Below are 24,549 nucleotides of genomic sequence, written 5' to 3' on the forward strand. Positions count from 1 at the left end.
GATATAATCTCCTGGTGTGCCATTTGCTAAGACCGTTGGAAAAGTGCAGTATTAGGGTGAGAGTGTCCCGATTTTCCAGGTACTGTCTATCATGGCTTCCCTTGGCTAGAAAAGGGAATTCCCCGACCCCTTGTGCTTCGCAGGTGAGGCGATGCCCCACCCTGCTTCGGCTCATGGTCCATGGGCTGCTCCCACTGTCTGACAAGCCCCAGTGAGATGAACCTGGTACCTCAGTTGGCAATGCAGAAATCACCCATCTTCTGCATCGTTCATGCTGGGAGCTGTAGACTGGAGCTGTTCCTATTCAGCCATCTTGGAACCAGAACCAAACCTCTTTTCTTTATAAATTACTCAGTCTCAGGTATTTATAGCAATGCAAGAATAACCTACCACACCAAGTATTCCAAGGGCTCGAAAGCCCGAACCCAGTTTTTATGTTTATTTATTGGCTTGGTGATTCCTGACATCATACTTATGCATAGCACAGGCTTGGGGTTTTACTTCTTCTAAGATACTAACTTATTTCTCTTTCCGCTTCCTTATTGCTTCCCTGGGTTGGCTGGCATAGTTAGAATGGCTTGACGTTGAGGTCCTGTCTTTCTTCTGGGGTCTCAGTCACTGCTCCTCATTATGTATGGTCTCCAAGTCATGTTCACTGTCACTCTGGAAGCATTACTTCTCATTCCCACTCCTAGTGGAATATTAAATCCAGTATTCTCCCAGACCTCTGCAGACTTTCAAACTTATCACTCTTCATTTAAATTCATTCTTTGTTTCTCACATCTAGTTATACATTTTCTCTGATACACCTAGTAATGTATTGTTACATTTTTAGCTACCATTTCTTTGTGTCTAAAGAAATAGGGCATTTTAGTTCTGACAACCCTTTAAGTTAAGGGTCAATAGAGCCATCGAAATGTTTTTCTCTCCAGATTTTATTCATCAGAAAGGCTGCTTTCCCTTAGGAAGTTGTCCCACAAAATGGTTTCCATAAATTCAATCAATTGGTAAGACAGAAGGTCTCAGTTGAAAACTATTTCAAATGCAAACTACTAAAACCATCAGGGATGTAAAAATCTAATGTTTCTTGTCAACTATATAGAAAAATATGTTTTTGTATACAATTGGTTGAGTTTAAACTACAAAAAACTACAAATAAGAAGCATTACAACTGTTTAGATATATCTCTACTTACTATAGAACCTTTGCTGTGAAGAGCTAATCTCATGGTAATATTTTGCTAAGATGATGAAATAAAATGTTAACTTAAAATAAATATATTTTATTTGGATACCATTGTTATTTTTTTTTTCTGGAGCACACTATCATTACATTTCTTTGCACCTTTAACAGGGAAATTTTAGGACATGATTATATGCATGAGCCCTGGGTCACATTTTAAGCCACAAAACCAGAAAGACAAGATGTTTCTAATGTTTGATGCTGTCACTTCTATTCAACTGCCATATATGCTCATATATTTTTATTTTTTAAAAATAGAGACAAACTTCCACTATGTTGCCCAGGCTGGTCTTTAAATCAGACAAATGTAATTATTTGATTCCAAGATGGTCAATTACTGGTTTGTTTACAATAGGGAGAAACTAGGAAACAAAACTAAATATTTAAACAACTATGGGACATCTAAATGACAGAATATTATGCAACTACTAAAACAATGTTTTTGTAGAGAATTAAATGATATTAGTAACTTATCATAACATAATATCAAGCAAATAATAGGACATACAATTGTATTTTGAAGAATATGTATATGTGTTTAAAAGTAGCAAAATGAAACATACTATAATTTTAGAAATGCTAATAATTCCTAGGTAATTTTAGGTTGTCTTGTGTTATCTTGTATTTTCTCTCCATACTTTGAAGGTTTTCTACAGGGAATAAAAATTACTTTCATAATAAAAATGCAAGAAAAACATATTGGTGTTCTGATAGCAAAGTTTAAATAATCATAAAGGCAGAGTTCAAACTTTTCAAGACCATGCTGCACAGAATTATGAGTGACAAGAACATGGGTTATGCAACAAAGAATCAGCTGTCAAAAATAAGAGGAAACAAATCTATCAAGTAGGCCAGAAAATTTGCTCATCAGTGCTGTCTGCTAGAACTTTCTGTGATAACAGAAATGTGGTATGTCTGTGCTATCCAATATGGTAGGCATTAGCCACATGTGGCTATAGAGCACTTGAAATGTGACTAGGAGATGAAAGAACAGAATTTTTAATTTAATTTAAGGAATATTTAAATTTAAATAGTCATATGTAATTAAAGGCTTCTGTGTTAGACAGCACAAATCTACTTGGTCACTTAAGGGTTATTGCCTATTCATTAGTGGGAAGAATAATATATTTATATCAATGATATGTTAATTATACATTAAAAATAAATAATTACAGATAATTATAGTTGGCAGAACTGGCCTAGTTATTTTCCCAACAACAATGCTGATCTTCCTATGATGAGTCCAAGATTTCGCAACATTTGGCTTTTGCTATGGTTTGGATATCTGACCCCTCCAAGCCTCATGTTGAAATTTGATCCCCATGATGGTGGTGGGGCCTAATGGGAGGTGTTTGGGTCATGGGTGCAGATCTCTCACGAATGGCTTGGTGCCATCCTAGTAGTAATGAGTGAATTATCTTTTTAGCAGCCACAAGAGCTGGTTGTTAAGAAGAGCCTTGCACTTTCCCACCTCACTTGTGCTTCCTCTCTTGCAATGTGATCTCTGCACACGTCAGCTCTCCTTCACCTTCTCCCACGAGAGGAAGCAGCCTGAGGGCCTCACCAGAAGCAGATGCTGGTGCCATGCTTCTTGTACAGTCTGCAGAACTGTGAGCCAAATAAACCTCTTTATAAATTACCCAGAGTCTGCTATTCCTTCATAGCAACACTAAATGAACTAAGATAGCTTTTAATTACAACGGTGGCATCTGTTACTACTCTGCATTCTCATCTTCATTCCAGGTAAGTAAATTTTAAGTTTTGGCTTCTCTTAGTTCCAAGACACAACATAAGTCATTCCCTGTTTTTGGGAGGAGAGAGTCAGGATGGAGAAAAGAATAAAATTTATTGAAAATTTAAAATTAAGATAATTAAATATGTGAATTAAAAGTGAGTAATATAATACCTTCTCCCAGAAAAGATCAGGACGGGAGTGTTACAAAGCTTTGACATTTCTTAAAGTACACTCTGCTGCATTTTGTGTGTGGTCTATGTGTAACAGCTCATTTTCAACACACACACACAAACACACACTCAAGTGTGAGAATAAAATTAACTTATTTTCTTATGTAATTTTGGAGTAAGTTTATTTAGAGTCATATGTTTTGTATTTTTATTGACATACATGCTTGTTATCTGCAGTTTTGTAAAAGGGTAGTATTTATTCTCTCTCTCTTCCTTCCTCTGTCTCTCTCAAATTGCCCAGAGGGATTAATCAACAGAAATCTAAATTTTAGAAAACCTGCTTTAAAAGAGTACTTTTTCTCTATTTTGAGTTTATGGGACAAATGATACTGTTCTTTCAACGAGTGTTGGCAAAGAAGGTCTGGAAAAGTTTATATGAATTGCCGAGCATGGAATATTGATCATTAGCCAATCAAGCTGGATGATCTGGACATTATACTTGGTCCACAGAAGATAATATAGTATATGGATATAAACATATTTTTAAAATGTTGAATAAGGGACAGTTCAGATCTTTTTCAATTTCAGTTCACAATGCATGGTATTTTCAATGTTTCATGCATGGCTAAATATACAAACATCATAAATGATTCTAAAGCAAGATAGGGTGCTTGCCCTTAAAAATTACCAGTAGCTAACACTTTTGCCAGTTCAGGGTACAAAAAAAATAAAGACCAGGAGATGCTCAAATGATCCATGTCACTATGATTATAAACTTTGAAACTTACAATGTACACCTTAAAATCAACTTAAAGTTTCCAAGGAAACCAATGAATATATTTTAAGACAAGAATAATATGATTTGCAAATCAAAATCCATTTAAGACTGTTGCCACAGCACTATGTGTTAATTGGTGCTTGCCATATTTTTTTAGGAAGTCAGAAAAAAAAAATCTTATGTTCCATGAATCCAGCAATAACTAAGACTGCAACCCTGATTTTCTTATCCGTCTGCCTTGTTAACATGATATATGTCAAACACAATGAAGAATATGTAAAAGAACCCTTGTTACCAACAAAGATTTTGCAATATCTTCAATAGAGAGAATAGAAGAACCAGAAAGAAGCAGCGACAGGTAGGCGGAGAGAGGAAGGGAGGAAACTACTGACTGAGTAACTATGTATGATTGGGTATAAAACGGGATCTCAAAATCAGATTCCATTTTACAGCCAACCACAACTGAGAAAACTGAGGCTCAAAAAAGTGAAGTCATTGACACAAGGTATCGACTATTAATTGCTGAGTCAGGATATGAAGCCCAGTTAGTCTGATTCCAAAACTTATATTCTTCCTGGTGGATGAGACAGAAGGAATGGGAAAATGCAGTGCACTCAGGGCACTCAGTGGAAGTGCTGGAGTGTGGAGTTCAAGTCCTGAGCAAATGTATTCCCGGATAAAGAATCAGTCATCAGGGGAAGGTCATGCTGGAGCTACGCTGAAGTGTAAAGTTTGTTTTTGGACTCTGTTTCCTCTCCTTGGCTCTAAGATGACATGCACCAGGGATCTTACCTCTAATCCCGCCATTGCATGAACAGAATGCCTTGCACATGACTAGATGCTCAACAAGTATTTGTAAATGTGCATTTTAAAAATTGGTCATGTCAGTTATGATGTGAAATTCATCAGTGAAAATGGTAGCTGGGGCTTTGAACCTGGAGCTACTAATTTCCCAGGTTCCATCTCACACCATCTGCCTGGCATAGTCCTACCATCCATATTGCCCACACTGGTTTTAGCAGGGAAATCCTCTGAAAGTACTTTTGCTACAGTGGCTTGAGGCATAGTAATACTAGATGGAGACTAGGAACTCTAAGCAAATATCTATAAAGTTCACAACAAGGCTGTGTTGAACACTCCGGAAAGAGGTGGTGAAACTATTCTCTTTGATAACTCCTCCTGTGTCTGCGTATCTGTGCTTTGGATAGCCCGCACAGGTACATCATTAAATGCCCTCCCAGGGTACTGCACCAGCCTTTGAGCAGGATTTAACCTTCAGAGTGCACTCAGCAATTGCAAAGTAGTGTGCTGGTGACTCCATTCCCAGACGTGCCTCTTGACACATTGAACTCTACAGCGTTTCATCTCTTGGTTTGAACCAAGAATTGGAATAATCACTTGGGCAGAGGAATTCTAGGTCCTCCGTATAACCTAAGCAAAGACATTTTTCTTTTCCAAGCTAGAAAAACATGCCTAAAACGGAAATAAGTATAAGCAGTCTTTGCAAGCCTTGCCATTTCTACCTCCCTCCAGGGAATCCAACCTGTGGTATAGCACTGGACCTTGACAAATAGCACCGTGATCTAGGAGTACAATGTGTTATCACTGTTGCTTTTAATATAACAGCTGGGAGCTGGCCAAAGCTTTGCAAAGAAACCAGAAAGCAACAGCAGGGCACTGGGCTGCCTTAGAAAAACATTTCTTGGCTCAAAGAGGAGCCTCTTTAACAAGAACCTGACACCTGAAACCTAGCAAAAAAGCATAGCTCAGGTCAATCACATAAAACAGTTTCACAAAATCGGTCCCATAGCAAAGCTAGAAATACAATGCTGTAACAATTTTGGTATACTTAAGAGCCTGAGAAAAGGTACAGCTGCTTAAGAATAAGTTATAGAAAATCTTTGTTAAATACTCTAGCGAAGGATTCAGGCATCTTCCTACTTACCTAACTTTTTAGTGTATTCTAAACTTGGCCAGGAAGGAGAGGTGTGATCTTGGCTTGGTGTTTCCTGTAGATCTCTGGATTTTGGCTGCCTCACCTTTACCTGAAACTGTTGAATGGGATGACCCCCTAGATTCCCTCCAGCTCTGACATTCCATGACTAAAGAAAGTCAAGGTTTAACACTGCCTTGACATCCTGGGGCAACGGAGAGTTTTAGTGTATGCAATTATCATACCTGAAAAAATGTCAAAACGTGGTTAGGGTTCCTCAGGTTTAGTCTCCCTTGTTCAGGAGAATAAAATAGTATATTTTAAATACACTAGTATAAATCTTATAAATAAAATAGTATAAATCTCCCTTCTGTTAAGAGAATGTAGAAATAAAATACTAAAGTTGCCCCACTCCTTCTTTGCTCAAGGAAAAGATGAACTTAGACATGTGTTTCCTTTTAAGCAGGTTTTCATGAAAGAATTTTTTTGGCAGGTCACTTGAGCTTAAAAGCAGTATTGTTGTTTCAAAAATACCACAAAAAGCTGTTCCCCAACAAGGGATGCAGCAGAGGTAGAATGTTTACGACCTAGGGTGTTAGTGAAAGGCCCTGTCTCTAAACATCCCACGTTGAGATAACTTCAATGTTTGATCAAAAAGTAAATCTTATCCTGTAATAAGTGAGAAATGTTCTGTTTCCCCTCACCCCTCAATACTGAAGCAATGAAAAGTCCTCTCCTGTAGACACATTTACCAACCAAGTTAAACATGGCGTCTTGTCAGCCTTAACCGCTAGACTCGAGAAAATGGAATTTTCATGAAATAAGAGTGCTGATTCATAAAATACATGCCATTAGTTTTGATTTAAATTATGAATAATCTTACCCATGGTCTTCTTTTATTTTTATTTTTTAATTTTCCCTTCCATTCTTTGATTTTTAAGGAGTCTCCTTACGAAGTCAGAACAGTTTTTGTTTTTACTATAGCCACCATGGTTAACTTTTTCTTTAGAAAAATGTTCAGTGATATCCAAGGACAGAAAACCAAACACCACATGTTCTCATTCGTAGGTGGGAACTGAACAATGAGAACACTTGGACACAGGGTGAGGAACATGACACACCGGGGCCTGTCGTGGGGTGGGGGTAGGGGGGAGGGACAGCATTAGGAGAAATACCTAATGTAAATGACAAGTTAATGGGTGCAGCGAACCAACATGGCACATGTATACATGTGTAACAAACCTGCACATTGTGTACAAGTACCCTAGAACTTAAAGTATAATAAAAATTAAATTAAATTAAAAAAAGAAAAATTTTCAATGAAACAAATGCACTTTCTGCAGTTATTAAGCCCACACAAATGAATGAATGAATGTCTTTCCTGTAGTTCTTAAGCCCACATGAATGAATGAATGAATGAATGAATGAATCAATGTCTTTCCTATAGCTGTTAAGCCTACATTTACATAAAGGGGAGTCGCTCTTACACTGACAGTGTCAAAACCCTCTACCTCCCTTCCACTCCCTCCCTGCTAGGTAAAAGCTCCACCTAAGACAGAAGGCGACCCAGGTTCCAAAGTAATTTCTCCCTCACCTGTGAATGACCAGAATTATTATCCTCTAAGTGCTTCTATTGTCACTTGAAAAAGGTACCTGTTTACCTGATGCAATTAATTCACAAGAAAACTAGGAGGACCGCTTGGTTTACCCAAGGAATTGGGACTAGGAAAGTTTGTTAATGCAAACAAGCTACCTAAATCCATGATTCTCAAAGAAAGACCTGAAGTCCACCACTCTGAGGACTAGAAAACAGCCCAGGGCTGCAAGTGTTTCCTTCAGGTTGCGGGCAAACAACATGCAAAAAGGTTATGATAACATTTGGAACGCATGAACTAAATTTGCTTGTTAATAAAATTTCCTGAGGACTCTTAATTCGGACTTTCCTAGAAAGTCTGACTGTCACATCATACTCAGCAGAATCACAAAGTTGTGAATGCACACGTCCTTGGATAATTGGGATTCCAGTAATTTTCTATTCCAAGAGGATGTTTTATTACTGCTCCTCAGTGTTGTTCTGAGTTGGTCATGATTTTCAGAGACTGATGTTCATGAATTTAAGTTGAAAATTTATGTTTATGTCATCCTCATCAATTTAGTTTGCTATAAGTTGTTTGGTGAATCCCATACAGTGCAATGAAGCATATTTGCATCACTGACATTTCCAGACTAAAATTCCAATTATTTCACCAAAAAATATGTATACTTTACAGTACAAATGTGAGTTATCCATACCCCATCTTCTGAAACAAATATGTCTGTTTTCCTTGTATATTCCCACCCCTAGTCTACAATTTTGCCTATATAGTGTCACTTTATTATCATCACTAAGTTATTTTTCTACCTATAACTTACCTAGAGTAAGATAACACAGCCATGGAATCTTTTACCCTACCTAAATGTGTAATAACCAGAAGTCTTTGAAACTCAGCTCTAAATGATAGCAGGGATGGAAAACTATGGCCCAATTTGCAAGGCTGGCTTCAAGAGCACAGGGAGATACAGTTATGAAAGGGCTGGACTACAATAGAAGTAGTAGGCCAATAGATCTATATAGTCAGGTTTTTGTCATGTAATTTATTAACTATGATAGAAATGCATTTAAGAATATCAAGTATTTCTCTGGCTCTTGACACAGTTGACTTAACCTTTTGCTGTCTAAGGAATTGAGGCTTTCCTGTTCCGGGTGCTACTGGCAAATGTTCTGGTACTTGAAGTTGGGATGCACAGCGTCAACCACTGACTTATCAGTGCAGCCACCTTTGTATTGCAACTGGCCATTAAATTAAACACTGAGCCACCTGGGTTTAGTTCAGTCACTTCAGTAAGTGTATTTAGCATTGGTAGCCCCGCTTTATTAAAGTGCAGTAGACATGCTCTTCTGTCCCCTCCGTTTGTGGTTCTTTGGGAAAGTTCTGATATTTGGTTTTGTTTTGTGCTTGCTTTCGTAATTTTATATCTTGTATTTAATCCCTGAACATATTTTGAACATTTTTTTAAGGAAAGAAATTATTTTGTATATATATAGATACTTGCACGATATACTGTCATCAAGGTTCAGTTCCTCAAAAGGTCTTGCTGCTGTCAGGTGTGATGTACTCTATCCATCAAAGTTCTATGGAACACGGTTTGTATGTAAATAAATGTGGGGCATTTGGCCCTTGAAACCAGAGGACATTACAGTAGGTGAAATAAGCCAGAAACAGAAAGTTAAACAATGCATGTGCTCACTCATATGTGGAAGCTAAAAAATAGTTGATCTGACAGAAGCAAAAAGTAGAACAGAGGAAACTAGAGGCGGGGACAGGTAGGAGGAGGAGGGGTTAGGGAGAGATTTGTTAAAGGATAGAAATTTAGAGCTAGAGAGGAGGAATAAGTTCTAGTGTTCTGTAGCACTGTAACATGACTATAGTTAACGATAATGCATGGTTTCAAAGAGCTAGAAAGAGGATACTGAATGTTCCCAGCACAAAGAAATAATAATGTTTGAGATAATGAATATGCTAATTACCCTGATCTAATCACCGTACATTATATGTATTGCAACATCACTATGTACCCTATAAATACGTACAACTATTAATGTGTCAATTAATATTTTTTTGAGACAGAGTCTCACTCTGTGGCCCAGGCTGGAGTGCAGTGGTGTGATCTCAGCTCACTGCAACCTCCACCTCCCAGGTTCAAGGGGATTCTCATGCCTCAGCCTCCCAAGTACCTGGAATTACAGGTGTGCGCCACAACGCCCAACTAATTTTTTTTATTTTTAGCAGAGATGGGGTTTCTCCATGTTGGTCAGACCAGGCAATGATCCACCTGCCTCAGCCTCCCAAAGTGCTGGGATTACAGGCCTGAGCCATCGTACCTGGCCAATTAAAAAAAATTTTTTTAAAAGAATTCTCTAGTTCATTCCTACTATATCCTGGGCAAAAGCTAAACATCTGTGCCAGATGCATTGATTGTCTTTCTCTCTCTCAATTTCTCTCCTTTCATTGAAGCTTCCTTTTAATTCCCAAATAAATCCAACTCCCTTCCATATTGAACACCATACCACTGACTCAGCATCATTTACATCTTGCAGGGAGGTTCTTTCTCTCTCTTTTTCCCCTTATCTATTCATCCATCCATCCATCGCTTTCTCTCATTTCATTGCCAAATACTTGGGAAAGCAGTCCAAGGTTACTGCTGCCTTTGCTTCTTCACCTCTCATTCTCTCCCTGAAATCTGATCTCCCTACATCTCTCATTTTCTCTCTTGGTTCTTCTTCTGGTGATTTCTTCTTAACTGTTAATGTTCTCTAGGTTCCAACATGGGCCGTCTTTTTGTCTCGTCTACATGTCCTCTCTGAATGACCTCATCCACGACCATGGCTTTAACTATAACCTGACTCTAGTGACTCAAAAATCTTTCTGTCCAACACCAATCTCTTGTCTTTAATTTAGAATTGGATAGCCACTGCATACTGGGCGCCTATAGCTAAACATCCAGCTATCTTTAAGTCTTGTAAACACAACAATGGTATGGAAATCCAACTGAAAAACACTCATGCCCAGTGGACCATGAATTTGAGGCAAGTCTGATGGAGTGAGAAAAGCGTAAAACCCAGTCAGAAACCTTGGGTTCCAATCCTGGCTCAATTGTTTTTAGTCATAGGGTAGGTCCTCTATCTATCTGACTGTAATTTTCACTTGTAGAGTATGGCTTACTGTACTTTAAAGATTTTCTGGCTGGGCGCGGTGGCTCACGCCTGTAATCCCAGCACTTTGGGAGGCTGAGGTGTGCGGATCATGAGGTTAGGAGATGGAGACCATCCTGGCTAACATGGTGAAACCCCCTCTCTACTAAAAATACCAAAAAAAAAAATTAGCCAGGCGAGGTGGCAGGGGCCTGTAGTCCCAGCTACTTGGGAGGGTGAGGCAGGAGAATGGCGTGAACCCAGGAGGTGGAGCTTGCAGAGGTGAGATCGCGCCACTGCACTCCAGCCTGGGCGACACAGCAAGACTCCGTCTCAAATAAAAAAAAAAAAAAAAGATTTTCTGTGAGGGATTAAATCAGATAATGTATGTAAAGGTGTGATGTAAGCTGGTAAGTGTTATTCCAATTTCTGATATACTATTATTTAAAATGTAGTTGGACAAGCAGGAGTAACCATTTAAAATGAGACAAAAAGTACAAACCACCAGAAATGCAAATATCAAATTAATTTGTCCCAGTAAACTAAATATATAATGGTTTTTACACTTTAATGTACATCTGGAAGAGCTTATTAATAATGTCAATGCTTGAGCTACAGCCCAGATTTAATTGGTTGGGAAAGAGGCCAGTAATCTGTACTTCAAAATCAGCCCCATTGTCACAGGCAAGTCAGGGCCACATTTCAAGAAATAGTAAAATATAATGTACTTGAGAGATGGCCAATCCTCAAAATATTCTAATGACCTGTAAAGGCTTCAGAACTAGTTCCTTCTTGGGAAGCACATTGCTTCTTTTGCTGAGTTCAAATTGTAATGAATTTCAAGGCTTCCAATTTTGGGCTTTATACATAAAGCAATCATTCTTTCCTCACTCCCAACACACACACACACACACACACACACACATAATTTTTAATATATAAATAAATATATATATTTACATATGCATACTCTGTTTTCACTAATGGAATTTTTTTTCTTGTATACTATATGAGTAATAATGTAAAGACACAAAATAAAACAGACACTAATTAGGCTTGTTTGAATATCTATTGCTACCAAATATTTTCTATTTCTCTTTTCATATCTCTGCTGATGGGTTTAGATGAAAAGACTACAAGCCTGCATACTTACAGGGAGGAAGGAGCCAAACTGGAAACCAGTAGCATAGGTCGGTAGGAATTAATCTCAGCAGGCTTGCTTCAGCATTTGGAGAGACAACCAGCAAAACACTTCCAAGCTGGTGGCTCAGTTAATATCTGAAGCTATTTTTAGTACAACAGAGAGCATTTCTAGAGATTGAGATTATAAACCAGGGATACATCCCAAACATATTAATATGGTTTTAATTTTATTTTACAGATACCATGTTTCAGAATATTTTAATCTCCATGTGAATAACTGTTTTTATTTTGTATGTATGCATGATGTAAGTATGCATATAATACATTTATATGCATGAGCATTATTCATATACATGCATACCTACATGTAAAAATCTGGGTTAGAGAGTAAATCAGATGTTTTAGTCCTTGTATAAATAAGGTAAAAGCCAGACCTTTTAATGACTTACACATTTGATCAGGAAGTTTTGTGTTTTGAAATGACAAAAACTTGGAATATTTTCGGAAGGAGTAGAATACTTTGGGCCATAATTTTCATTTTTAAGATGCCTTAAATGTTTTAGTTCCTTTTAATAAATAGTCTTACACAATGAGTTGGTTCTCACTGTCATATTAGGTAATGGGTTTTGTTGTTGTTCGTTTTTGCTAAAATGGGATTTGTTGTTGTTCGTTTTTGCTAAAATTAGTTCCTTTTTATTAAGGAAGTTATGTGAAAGTCCATCACTTTCACAAATTAGGAGACTACACTACTGCAATTTGGCTGAATCAGTGGATATTTTTAATGTTGCTTATTTTGTGCTTTAAAATTGCAGTTATCCCAGAGCATCTGTAATTTTGAATGATGATGAGATATTCCTGGTAAGATGTAATGTTTTATTTTTCTTCCTGGATCTATCTCTGATCTTGTTCCAGGGCACATCAATTTAGAAACACTCATCGATTATGATAGCTTTGAGAACAAACATTGGAACATTAACATGCTAATTTTATTCTTTACAGGTTGATGGTAGAAAATGTATAAAGTTTAAAAACATGCAAGTCTTATTAGCATTCTGCTTAGATAAATACAATCTTATTTTATTTCTCTCTCCTTTTATCCATGCCCTGCCAATTGAGAGTGCCAGGTTTCTCTCCTTTTCTGTTTCACAGCAGCTCCAAAGCTAAAGGGAAACCAACGGGGAAAATAATTACCTCAAAAGAGACATTTTCCATGACACCAATGGCTGGATTTCAGATACTTTCTAAAGCTCATTGGAAAGGGAGAACTCATGGAGAAGAAACAACCAACTTTAAGTATCCCATTACTCTCAGAGGTTGACTCAGAGACTATTCCATGTAGAAATACTGAAGGGGGTGTAAAAAAGAAAGAAAAGCAGAAACAAAATAAATAAATAAAAACAACATAGTCATGCTTTGTTTATCCTTCTTTCCCTTGCAAAAATCTGCTCTCTGGAGTCTGCTCTGGCATTTAAGGAGCTTGGAAGTCATCCCTCCCATCCAATCTCACAAAGAAAAAAAAGCTGAAGAAGTAAAAACCAACAATTCCTCTTAAATCCCTCAGAGGATTGATGTCAGAGGGCAAACCATTGACCCCATGATTGGAGACAAAGACAGAAATGTACAGAGAATCATGACCTAGTGTAACAGAAACCTTTGGGAAAACCAACATTGGGATAGAAGAACTTAAACTGCAACTGATTAGTTGTTCGAGGCTCAGTGTGGATTAATTTGAGCATTAAAAACTCCTTTGAGGATCAGGGAGCAGCTTTAAGGGGGCTGCCACACATTTGTGACTTTTACTTCCAGGAGCCCTACTAGGTTTGCACAATGAGGGTCAGGGAGAAATTTCCTGATGCTTCCAACAAGGGAGAGGGAAAAAGTAACCATTCTGAAATACACCCAGGTCACTCGGTTCTTCTTAACAACGGCCTGTCTCAAAAGAAACTGTATTACCTAGAACCCAACAGACTGAGATTATAGCAGAGCCTAAACCACCTGGGAGTAGGGAAACACCCAACTCCAGGCCCTCTATCCTTCCCATTGCACCTAAAGAGGAAAAACCCCAAAAACCCAAGGAGCACGTGTGGAGATCACTGCCCAGGGGTAGAGGCTCACTGTGGGACTGAGTCCTGATCATCAGATTATACAAAGCATCCCCCTTCCCCTGCACCTTACCACAATACCAGTAGGGCTCCTGTATAATAACAGATGAACACAACGGAAAGAACTGTATGACCCATACTTTATTTAAGAAGAAGTTTCTAGGAAAACCCGAAGACAACAGCAGGGAATTAAAAACAAGGACGTCAGAGGAGATATTACCCTCTAAAGCCTCTAGCTACAGCAAACAGTAAACACAGCTCAATTCCTAGCCAGATAAACATAAAACCTCACAGTAATGGCCTGTACGCCTCATTTATTTAGTACATCACATCCTATTGTCAACAACAAAAAAAATTCCAAGGCACACTAAAAGACAAAAATACAGTTTGAAGAGTCAGAGCAAGCATGAGAACCTGACTAAATATGGAAAATATATGGGAATCATCAGATATGAAATTAAAAGGAACTATGATGAAATTCAAGAAATAAAAAATGTAATAGAGATGAAGAATGAAAAATTAGTTCATCAATAGACTGGACACGATTGAGGAAAGAATCAGTAGAGTTTGGACATGTGTCAAAAGAAACTTCCAAACTGAAATACAAAGAGAAAAGAATGTATAAAAAGAGAGGACATGTCAGGCTCAGTGGATCATGCTGCAATCCCAGCACTTTGGGAGGCCAAGGCAGGCTGATCACTTGAGGCCAGGAGTTTAAGACCAGCCTGGCCAACATGGTGAAACCCTGTGTCTACTAAAAATACAAAAAAAAAAAAAAAAAAATTAGTGCATGGTGGCGCATGCTTGTAATGCCAGCTATTAAGGAGGCTGAGCATGAGAATTGCTTGAACTCAGGAGGCAGAGGTTGCAGTGAGCCAAGATCATGCCATTGTACTTCAGCCTGGGTGACAGAGTGAGATATTGTCAAAAACAAAAAAAAAATAGAGAGAGAAAGAGAGGACAGAACAGAGTGTCTAAGAACTGTGGGGTAATTATAATATAAAAGGCATAACATGCATGTAATGGGAAAATCAGAGAAGAAAGAGAAAAGAACAGAAGGCATATTTGAAGCAATAATAACTGAGATTTTCCCCCAAGTTAATGATAGATATTGTTATGAGCTTAATTATGTCCTCCTGTTCCCCCAGCCTCACCTTATGTCAAAGCCCTAACTCCCAGTAACCTCAGAACGTGGCTGTATTTAGAGATAAAGCCATTAAAGAGGTAATTAAGGTCACATGAGATCATAAGGGTGAGGTCCCAATCCAATAATGACTGGTGTCGTTCTAAGAGGAAGAGACTCAGGAGATGGGGCTATACAGAGAAAAGGCCATGTGAGCACTCAGGGGAAGGTGGCCTTCTGAAAGCCAAGGAGACAGCCTCAAGAGAAATCAATCCTGCCAGCACCTTGTTCTTGGACTTCCAGTATCCAGAGCACTTCTACCCTCACATTTATTGATGAGATAATAAATTTCTATTGTCTAAGCCATACAATCTGTTATATTTTGTTATGGTGGCAGCAAATGAATCCACCAAGCCACAAAACCAGGAAACTCAAACAACACCAAACACGATAACTATCAGAGCAACCACAGACATATCATATTTTGACTTCAGAGAACCAAACATGAAGAGAAACTTTGAAAGGAGCAAGGGTGGATGGGGTGAGGGAAACCTTACCTGGAGAGAAAAAATATAATAACTGCTTTGAATTTCTCATCAGAAACCATGCAAGCAAGAAGAAAGTGGGGTGATAGATTTAAAGTCTCTAAAGAAAAAACCCATTAACCTAGAATTCCATATCTTGTGGAATTATCAAAAGTGAAGGAAAAATAAAGACTTTCTTAGACAAACAAAAACTGAGAGAATTTGTTGACAAAAGACCTGCCTTGAAAAGAATGTTTAAAAACAGTTCTTCAGAAAAAGGGAGAATGATATAGGTTGAAACTACATAAAGAAAGGAAGACTATTAGAGAAGGAATAAATGAAGGTCAAACAAAATCTCCTTATGAAAAGTTTCTTAATTGATCTGACGGATAAAAAAGTGTTCAAAATGGTACCAGCAACAATGTAATTGGTGGTTATAGCCTAAAGGAAAGGAATGACAGCAATACTATAAGAGATAAGAAGTAGAAAGTAGGAATACTCTGTTATGGGATACTTGCATTACATGTTAAATGTACAGTGTTATCTAAAAATGGACTTGGATTCGTTGTAAATGTATATTGCAAACTCTAGAAAAACCGTAAGACATTTAAAAGGAATTATAATTGATACTGGGCAAAAAGGGAAAATAGAATTATATAAAATGTTCATTTAAAATCAGAGAAGGCAGAAAGAGACAGGAAGACAAAAGGAAACTAATATAAAAGTTATAAACATTAATGTAACAGTTACAGATATTAAACTAACTATATTAATAATCACTTTAAATGTGAATAATATACATCAAATAAAAGACAGGGACTATCAGAGTAGATATAAAACAGAACCAACTATATTCTGTTTACAAGAAACTTGCTTTAAATACAAAGACACAGATAGATTAGGATGAGGAAAGATATACCATGCTAAAACTAATGAAAATAAAGCTAAATTAGATAAATTAATTTCAGACAAAGACTCAAGAAAAAGAATTTTCAGGGATAAAGTTCTTTTATCGCATAACAATAGAAGGTTCAATTCTCCACGAAGACATAACAGTCTTAATATGTATATGCTTAATGACAGATCATCAAAATACTTGAGGTAAAAATTGACAGATTACAAAGAGAAATGGATAAATAATTACTATCATTGGAGGCTTCCACACACATATATCTGCAGTTGACAGATCTAGCAGGCAGAAAATCAGGAAGGACAGAATCAAACTGAGCAGCACCATCAATCAGCTGAATTTTAATGGCCATTTATAGAATAATTAATGCAACAGCAGCAGAATCTATAATCATCTCAAGTTCTCATGACATGCACCAATATAGACCACAATCTGGGTCATAAGACACACCTTAAAAATGTAAAAGAGTAGAAGTCTTTCAAAGTATGATCTCAAACAATAGAATTAAACTAGAAATCAACAACAGAAAGATAGCTGGAAAATCTCAAAGTACCTAAAAATTAAACAGTACACTTCTAAATAACACACAGGCCAAAGAAGAAGTCTCAGGAGAAATTTTAAAGTATTTCAAGCTAAATGAAAATGAAAATATGTGTTATCAAAATTCACAGGATGTAGTGAAAGCAGTGCCTAGAAGGAAATTGAATGCATATATTAGAATAAAGAAAGACCTAAAATCAATAATCTAAATTCCCATCTTAGAAAACTAGAAGAACAAAAGCAAATTAAATCTAAACCAAATAGAAGAAAATAAATAATAAAAATCAGAGCAGAAATCAATAAAATTGAAAATCAATAGAGAAATTCAACGAAACCAAAATCTGGGAGCTTAAAACAATTAATATTGATGAGCCTCTAGCCAGGCTAATTAAGAAAAAAAAAAAGAAGACACCAATTACTAGTATAATAACTGAAAAGGAGGCCATCACTACTGATCCCCTTTATCCTAAAAATAGTAAAAGAATATTATGAACAACTCAACCCCACAAATTTGATAACTTAGGTTAAAATGAACAAAGTTTTTGAAAGATACAATCTACTGAAACTCACACTAGGAGAAATAGATAATCTGAATAGGCTTATACTTACTGAAGAAATTGAATCAACAATAACAGCTTACCAAAACAGAAAGCCACCAAGCCCAGATAACATCACTGGGGAATTCTACCAAACATTTGAGGAAGAAATAATACTCCGTACAATCTCTTCCAGCAAATAGAAGAAGAGGAATATTTTCTAACTAATTCTACAAGGCCAGCATTACTCTAATACCAAAGTCATAAAAAATTACCAAAAAGGAAGACTACAGACCAATATCTCTCATAAACATAGATGCAAAAACCACCAACAAAATATTAGCATATTATATCCAACAATGTATAAAATATTGTACATCATGACCAGGTGATATTTATTTCATGTATGCAAGGATGGTTGGCAATTTCTACATCAATTAATGTAACCCATCACATCAACAGGCTAAAGAAAAATCATGCAATCATATCAATATATGCAGAGAAATCATTTGCCAAAATCTAGCACCAGTCATGATAAAAACCCTTAGCAAACTAGAAATATAGAGGAATGTTCCCAACTTGATAAAAAAAAAAAAATGCCTGCAAAAAACCTACAGCTAATATAGTACAAAATGAAAAGTCTCTCTTCTCCCTGCCCTCATGCCTAAGTCAGAGTCTCCTAAAGAGTCGAACAGCTGAAGAAGCTCTTCATTGCAGGGCTGAGCTTTGAAACAAGGTGAGAGCCTGAGGGGCCATTTTGAGCAATGGGGAATGCTCACGGACTGTGTGGTAATGAGAGATTCAAACACCAAGCGCTCCATGGGCTTTGGGTTTGTCACATAGGCCACTGTGGAGAATGGGGATGTGGCCATGAATGGAAGGCCACACAAGGTGGATGGGAGAGTTGTGGAACCAAAGAGAGCTGTCTCAAGAGAAGATTCTCAAAGACCAGGTGCCCACTTAACTGTGAAAAAGATATTTGTTGGTGGCATTAAAGAAGACACAGAAGAACATCACCTAAGAGATTATTTTGAACAGTTTGGAAAAATTGAAGGGATTGAAATCATGACTGACTGAGGCAGTGGCAAGAAAAGGGGCTTTGCCTTTGTAACCTTTGATGACCATGACTCCGTGGATAAGACCGTCATTCAGAAATACCATACTGTGAATGGCCACAACTGTGAAGTTAGGAAAGCCCCGTCAAAGCAGGAGATAGCTAGTACTTCATGCAGCCAAAGAAGTCGAAGTGGTTCCGGAAACTTTGGTGGTGATCGTGGCAGTGGTTTCGGTGGGAATGACAACTTTGGTCGTGGAGGAAACTTCAGTGGTCATGATGGCTTTGGTGGCAGCTGTGGTGGTGGTGGATATGGTGGCAGTGGGGATGGCTACAATGGATTTGGTAATGATGGAAGCAATTTTGGAGGTGGTGGAAGCTACAATGATTTTGGCAATTACAACAATCAATCTTCACATTTTGGACCCATGAAGGGAGGAAATTTTGGAGGCAGAAGCTCTGGCCTCTGTGGTGATGGAGGCCAATATTTTGTCAAACCATGAAACCAAGGTGGCTATGGCAGTTCCAGTAACAGCAGTAGCTATGGCAGTGGCAGAAGATTTCAATTAGGAAACAAAGCTTCGCAGAAGAAGAGAGCCAGAGAAGTGACAGGGAAGCTACAGGTTACCACAGATTTGTGAACTCAGCCAAGCACAGTGGTGGCAGGGCCTCGCTGCTACAAAGAAGATATGTTTTACACAAATACTCATGTGAATGGGCAAAAAACTTGAGGACTGTATTTGTGACTAATTGTATAACAGGTTATTTTAGTCTCTGTTCTGTGAAAAGTGTAAAGCATTCCAACAAAGGGTTTTAATGTAGATTTTTTTTGCACCCATGCTGTTGATTGCTAAATGTAATAGTTTGATCCTGATGCTGAATAAATGTCTTTTTTTTTTTAAATGTACTGTATAAAGTTAGTCTGCTCTGAAGCCATCTTGGTAAATTTCCCCCAACAGTGTGAAGTTAGAATTCCTTCAGGGTGATGCCAGGTTCTATTTGGAATTTATATACAACCTGCTTGGGTGGAGAAGCCATTGTCTTCAGAAACCTTGGTATAGTTGAACTGATAGTTACTGTTGGGACCTGAAGTTCACCATTAAAAGGAATTACCCAGCAAAATCATAAAATTATTGGTTATAAAAATGAGTGTTGGCACATCCTATGCAATATACTAAGTTGAACAATGGTACCAGATAAAATTATAGATGGGAATGAAGCTTGTGTATCATCCATTACCATGTGTAATCAATAAATGATTTAATTCTCTTGAAGAAAAAAAAAAAAACTAGATGCTTTCCCACTAAAATAAGGACAAATGCAAGAATGTCCCCTCTCACTACTCCTATTTCCATTGTACTGGAGTCCTAGGTAATGGAATAAGACAAGAAAAAGAAAAAAAAGGTATACAGTTTGAAAAGGATGAAATAAGTCTTTGTTCAGGAAGACATGCTTGTCTAGGTAGACAATCTCAAAGAAACAACCACAACAAAAACTCTTAGAACTAAGTAATCATAGCAAAGTTGCAGGGTACAGAAAAAGTCAGTGGTTTTCCTATGTACCAGGAATGAAAATTTGAAATTCATAAGCAGCAAAACTTAGGCATACATCTAACAAAGTATATAGAAGATATATATTAATAAGAGTACAAAATTCTTTTAAAAGAAATCAAAGATCAAAATCAATGGAAAGACATACCAAATATGTGGATAAGAAGACTTAATATTATTAAGATGTGAGTTCTTTCCAACTTGACCTGTGAATTCAATGCAATCTCCGTATAAATCCTAGCATACTTTGAGGATATTGACAAACTGATTCCAAAGTTGAAGTGGAAAGCAAAAGACCCAAATTAGACAACACAATACTGAAGGAATGCAATGACAGAGAGTTGACACTACCAAACTTCAAAACTTACTATAAACTTATAGTAATTGAGGCAGTGTGGTATTGGCAAAAGAAGAGAAAAAATAAATCAAGGAAAAAGAATAGAGATTTCAGGAAGAGACTTAGACAAGTTAGAAAAGGTAATCGAGTGGAGAGAAGATCCTATTTTCAAAAAATGGCGCTGGAACAACTAGACCTCTACATGCAAAAAAAAAATATAGACTCCAGATTTTACTAATTTTACAAAAATTAACTTGAAATAAATTATAGAACTAAAAATAAAATGTAAAACTATAAAACCTTTAGAATGTAACATAGAAAATTTAGGTGACCTTGAGTTCGGCAATTACTTTTTAGATGCAACATCAAAAGCACAATCTATAAGAAAAAATTGTAAGTTAGAATTTATTAAAATTTAAAACTTTGATTCTTTTAAATACACCATTAAGACAATGAAAGACAAACTACAGACCGGGGGAAAATCTTTGCAAAACATATCTGATAAAGCACTGGTATCCTCAATATACAAGGGACTCTTAGAATTCAACAGTAAGAAAACAACAACCCAATTAAAAAATTGGCAAAATATAATATCTGAACAGAAAACTCAACAAAGAAGATAAACACTTGGCAAATATGCATGTGAAAAAGTGCTCAACATCATATGTTATTAGAGAATTGTAAACTTAAAAAACAATGAGATACCATATCTATTAAATGGCTAAAATCCAAAACATTGAAAACACTAAATGCTGGTGAGGATGTGGGGCAACAGGAACTTGCATTCATTGCTGGTGGGAATGCAAAATAGTGTAGCCACTTTGGAAGACTGGAAGTTTCTTACAAAGCTAAATATACTCTTACCATATGATCCACTTTCCTAGGTATTTGCTCAAATGAATTGGAAACTTATGTCTTCAAAAAAAATCTGTACATGAAGGTTTATAGCAGCTCAACTCGTAATTGCCATATGTGGAATCGATTAAGATGTTCTTCAATGGGTGACTGGATAAACTATGGTACATTCATAAAATGGAATATTCAGTGATAAAAAGCAATGAAATATCCTGCCATGCAAAGACATGGAGAAACTATAACAAATCTTGTTAAGTGAAAGAAGAAAAGGCTCTACACTGTGTAATTCCAACCCTATGACATTCTGTAAAAGCTAAAACTATGGAGACAGCAAAAAGATAAGTGTTTGCCAGGGGTTAGGGTAGGGGTATGGATAAATAGGCAGAACACAGAGAATTTTTAGGGCAGTGAAACTAAATGGTGGATAAATGTCATACATTTCTGAAAACCCACAGAATGTATAACACAAAGAATTAACCCTAATATAAACTATGGACTTTTGTTAACAATTACGTATTAATTTTGGCTCGTTAATTGTAACAAATGTACCATATTATGGTAAGTTTTTAATTATAGGGGCAAGTATAGGTGGTATTGAGGCATCGTATTGGAACTGTCTGCATATTTTGTTTAATTTTCTGTAAACTCTGAGCTTCTCTGAAAAAAAATGAAGTCTATTAATTTTTAAAACTCTGCTCCCTAGAACATGATTTTAGGAGCCAATAACACCTGGCTTCAAAAACAGACATGCAGGGATAGATTCATTAAAAGTGAATGACAAAGGCTTGGGAAGTTCTTCAGAGGACAATAAGATAGAACCGTAGAGGCCCTCTTAAAGCTCTTATAAAACAAGCAACTGTGTAAATTAAATGCCAAAGGGAATCCAGATAAAAACACACACACACACACACACACACACAATCTGTGTTAACGGAATGGATATATTTGAAAGCACTGCAATGTTTTAGATAAAGAAATAATGTCTACGTTTAGAAAAATGAAGTTCTTTCATTTTCCTCAATATCTTAAATTCTCAGTTTCCTAATATTATAGATAATGGAATTATTAATGGATTATGCAGATATTTAAGGCACTGTTATTTTATCAGCTATTCAAGGTTCAAGACACAGTTCTAAAGTCATATGGGCTATTAATTTGGTTTTGTTGTATGTGTTTATTTCAAAATTCTTTTAAATTAGTTCACCATGTATTTGATCTCTTTAGTTGGTCATAAATCCCTTGTCATCTCTTCCCCAAAACAAAACCTTGGATATGGCAAGCTTTCTACCAATGGTAACTGACCAACTTAAAATCTGTCCCTGAAGGAAAAATTACTATTTATCTCAAAGCTGCTATAATTACTTTATGTCAGCCTATAATTGCTGTGGTTGGCCAATTAGAATACTTTCTTTTTGCTGGCCTCTTATTATCATGTATGAAAGATGTATTGATTCTCAACATCCTTTTATTATTACTTTAGTATGGTTTTGGCAAGTGGAACTTCATCTTGTCTAGTTGTTTAGGAGCACTAAGTACAATCTTTCTCCATGGGTCTGAAAACCTTCACAACATACTGGAGAAAAGACACGCCTTCGGTTGAACATTTACTGAGGCATAAATCATCACCCTACAAGATAATGTGATGTTTTGAACAACTTTAATTGTTTAAATTGGGAGGTTCTTATGTGGGGAACAAATTTTTCCTTCTGCAACTGTCATATGCTGGTTTTGCCATACACACCAGAAAGTCTGTATCTGTCCCACACACATCTCTCCTTTCCATACTAAATATATATTTTTTCTGGCTAAATATTCCTTGTCCTTCAAATTCAAAATTTAATCCAATTCAAAAATTAATGTGGTTACCATGATCTTGACAAAATCTACATGCCATTAAGGTCTTTTAAGATAGCCCAAGAACCAAATGTAATATTAATTGTATTACCACTAGGATGGCGTGAGTGATGCAGTCACCTCAGGTGCAAAATCTAAGGGAGTGTCAAAAAACTCGGTAATCAAAATAAACAATATTTTAATGCAATATTTGAAAAAATAACATTAATCAAAATAAATATTTTAGTGCAATATTTGAAAAAAATAAAAATTAATGCAAAAAGTTCAAATGGACAAGGATCTGGGTGTAATAGGTGAGATGAGTCATACAAGTAAGTACAGGGGAGGCTCCTGTCTTTACTGGACATTTCAATTTCTTGGAGTTAAAATCCTATTTGGATATTAGAGATTCAACCCTTGAAAGGAGCCAGCCTAAAGACATTGTTCCATTTGTACTCATTTCTTTTTTTAAATCATAATTTTAACTTTTAGTTTAGATTCAGAGGGTATATATGCAGGTTTGTTACATGGGTATATTGCATGATGCTGAGCTTTGGGGTATGACTGATCCCAACACCCAGGTAGTCAGCATAGTCCCCAGTAGGTACTTTTTCAGCCCTTGCACCCCTCCAACATTCCCCCCACCAGTACCTGCCAGTGTCTATTGTTCTCATCTTTATGTTCATGTATACCCAATGTTTAGCTCCCTCTTATAAGTGAGAACATGTGGTATTTGGTTTTCTTTTCCTATGTTAATTTGCTTGGGATAATGGCCTCCAGCTGTATCCATGTTGCTGCAAAAGACATAATGTTATTCTTTTTCATGGCTGTGTGGTATTCCATGGTGTATATATATATTACATTTTCTTTATCCAATACACTATTGATGGGCACCTAGGTTGATTTCATGTCTTTGCTGTTGTGAATACTGCTGTGATGAACGTACAAGTGCACATGTCTTTCTGGTAGAATAATTTATTTTCCTTTGAATATATATCCAGTAATGGGATTGCTGGGATGAATAGTAGTTCTATTTTTAGTTCTTTGAGAAATCTCCAGACAACTTTCCACAATGACTGAACTAATTTACATTCCCACCAACGGAGTATAAACATTGTTTTCTCCACAGTCTTGTCAGAATTTGTTATTTATTGATTTTTTACTAACAGCCATTCTGACTGATGTGAGATGGTATATCATTATGGTTTTGATTTACAGTTCTCTGATGATCTGTAATGTTGAGCATTTTCTTGTATGTTTGCTGGCTGCTTGTATGTCTTTTTTTGAGAAGTGTCTGTTCATGTCCCTTGCCCACTTTTTAATGGGATTGTTTCTTGCTTGTTGTATTGTTAAAGTTCCTTATAGATTTTTGATATTAGACCTTTGTCAGATGCATAGTTTGCAAATATTTTCTCCCATCCTCTAGGTTGTCTGTTAATTCTGTTGATAGTT

At 36.7% G+C, this 24,549-nt stretch overlaps 1 protein-coding gene and 1 pseudogene across 20 annotated transcripts in view; one reads left to right on the plus strand and one right to left on the minus strand.

Annotated features, from left to right (window-relative positions):
• Window positions 1-24,549, minus strand: part of RGS7 (regulator of G protein signaling 7) — a 583,792-nt gene that overhangs the window by 112,194 nt on the left and 447,049 nt on the right. The window lies entirely within an intron of this gene.
• On the plus strand, window positions 18,129-19,339 carry LOC129458114 (heterogeneous nuclear ribonucleoprotein A1-like; annotated as a pseudogene).

The sequence above is a fragment of the Symphalangus syndactylus genome, chromosome 19, assembly GCF_028878055.3.
Source record: "Symphalangus syndactylus isolate Jambi chromosome 19, NHGRI_mSymSyn1-v2.1_pri, whole genome shotgun sequence".
Classification (NCBI taxonomy): domain Eukaryota; kingdom Metazoa; phylum Chordata; class Mammalia; order Primates; family Hylobatidae; genus Symphalangus; species Symphalangus syndactylus.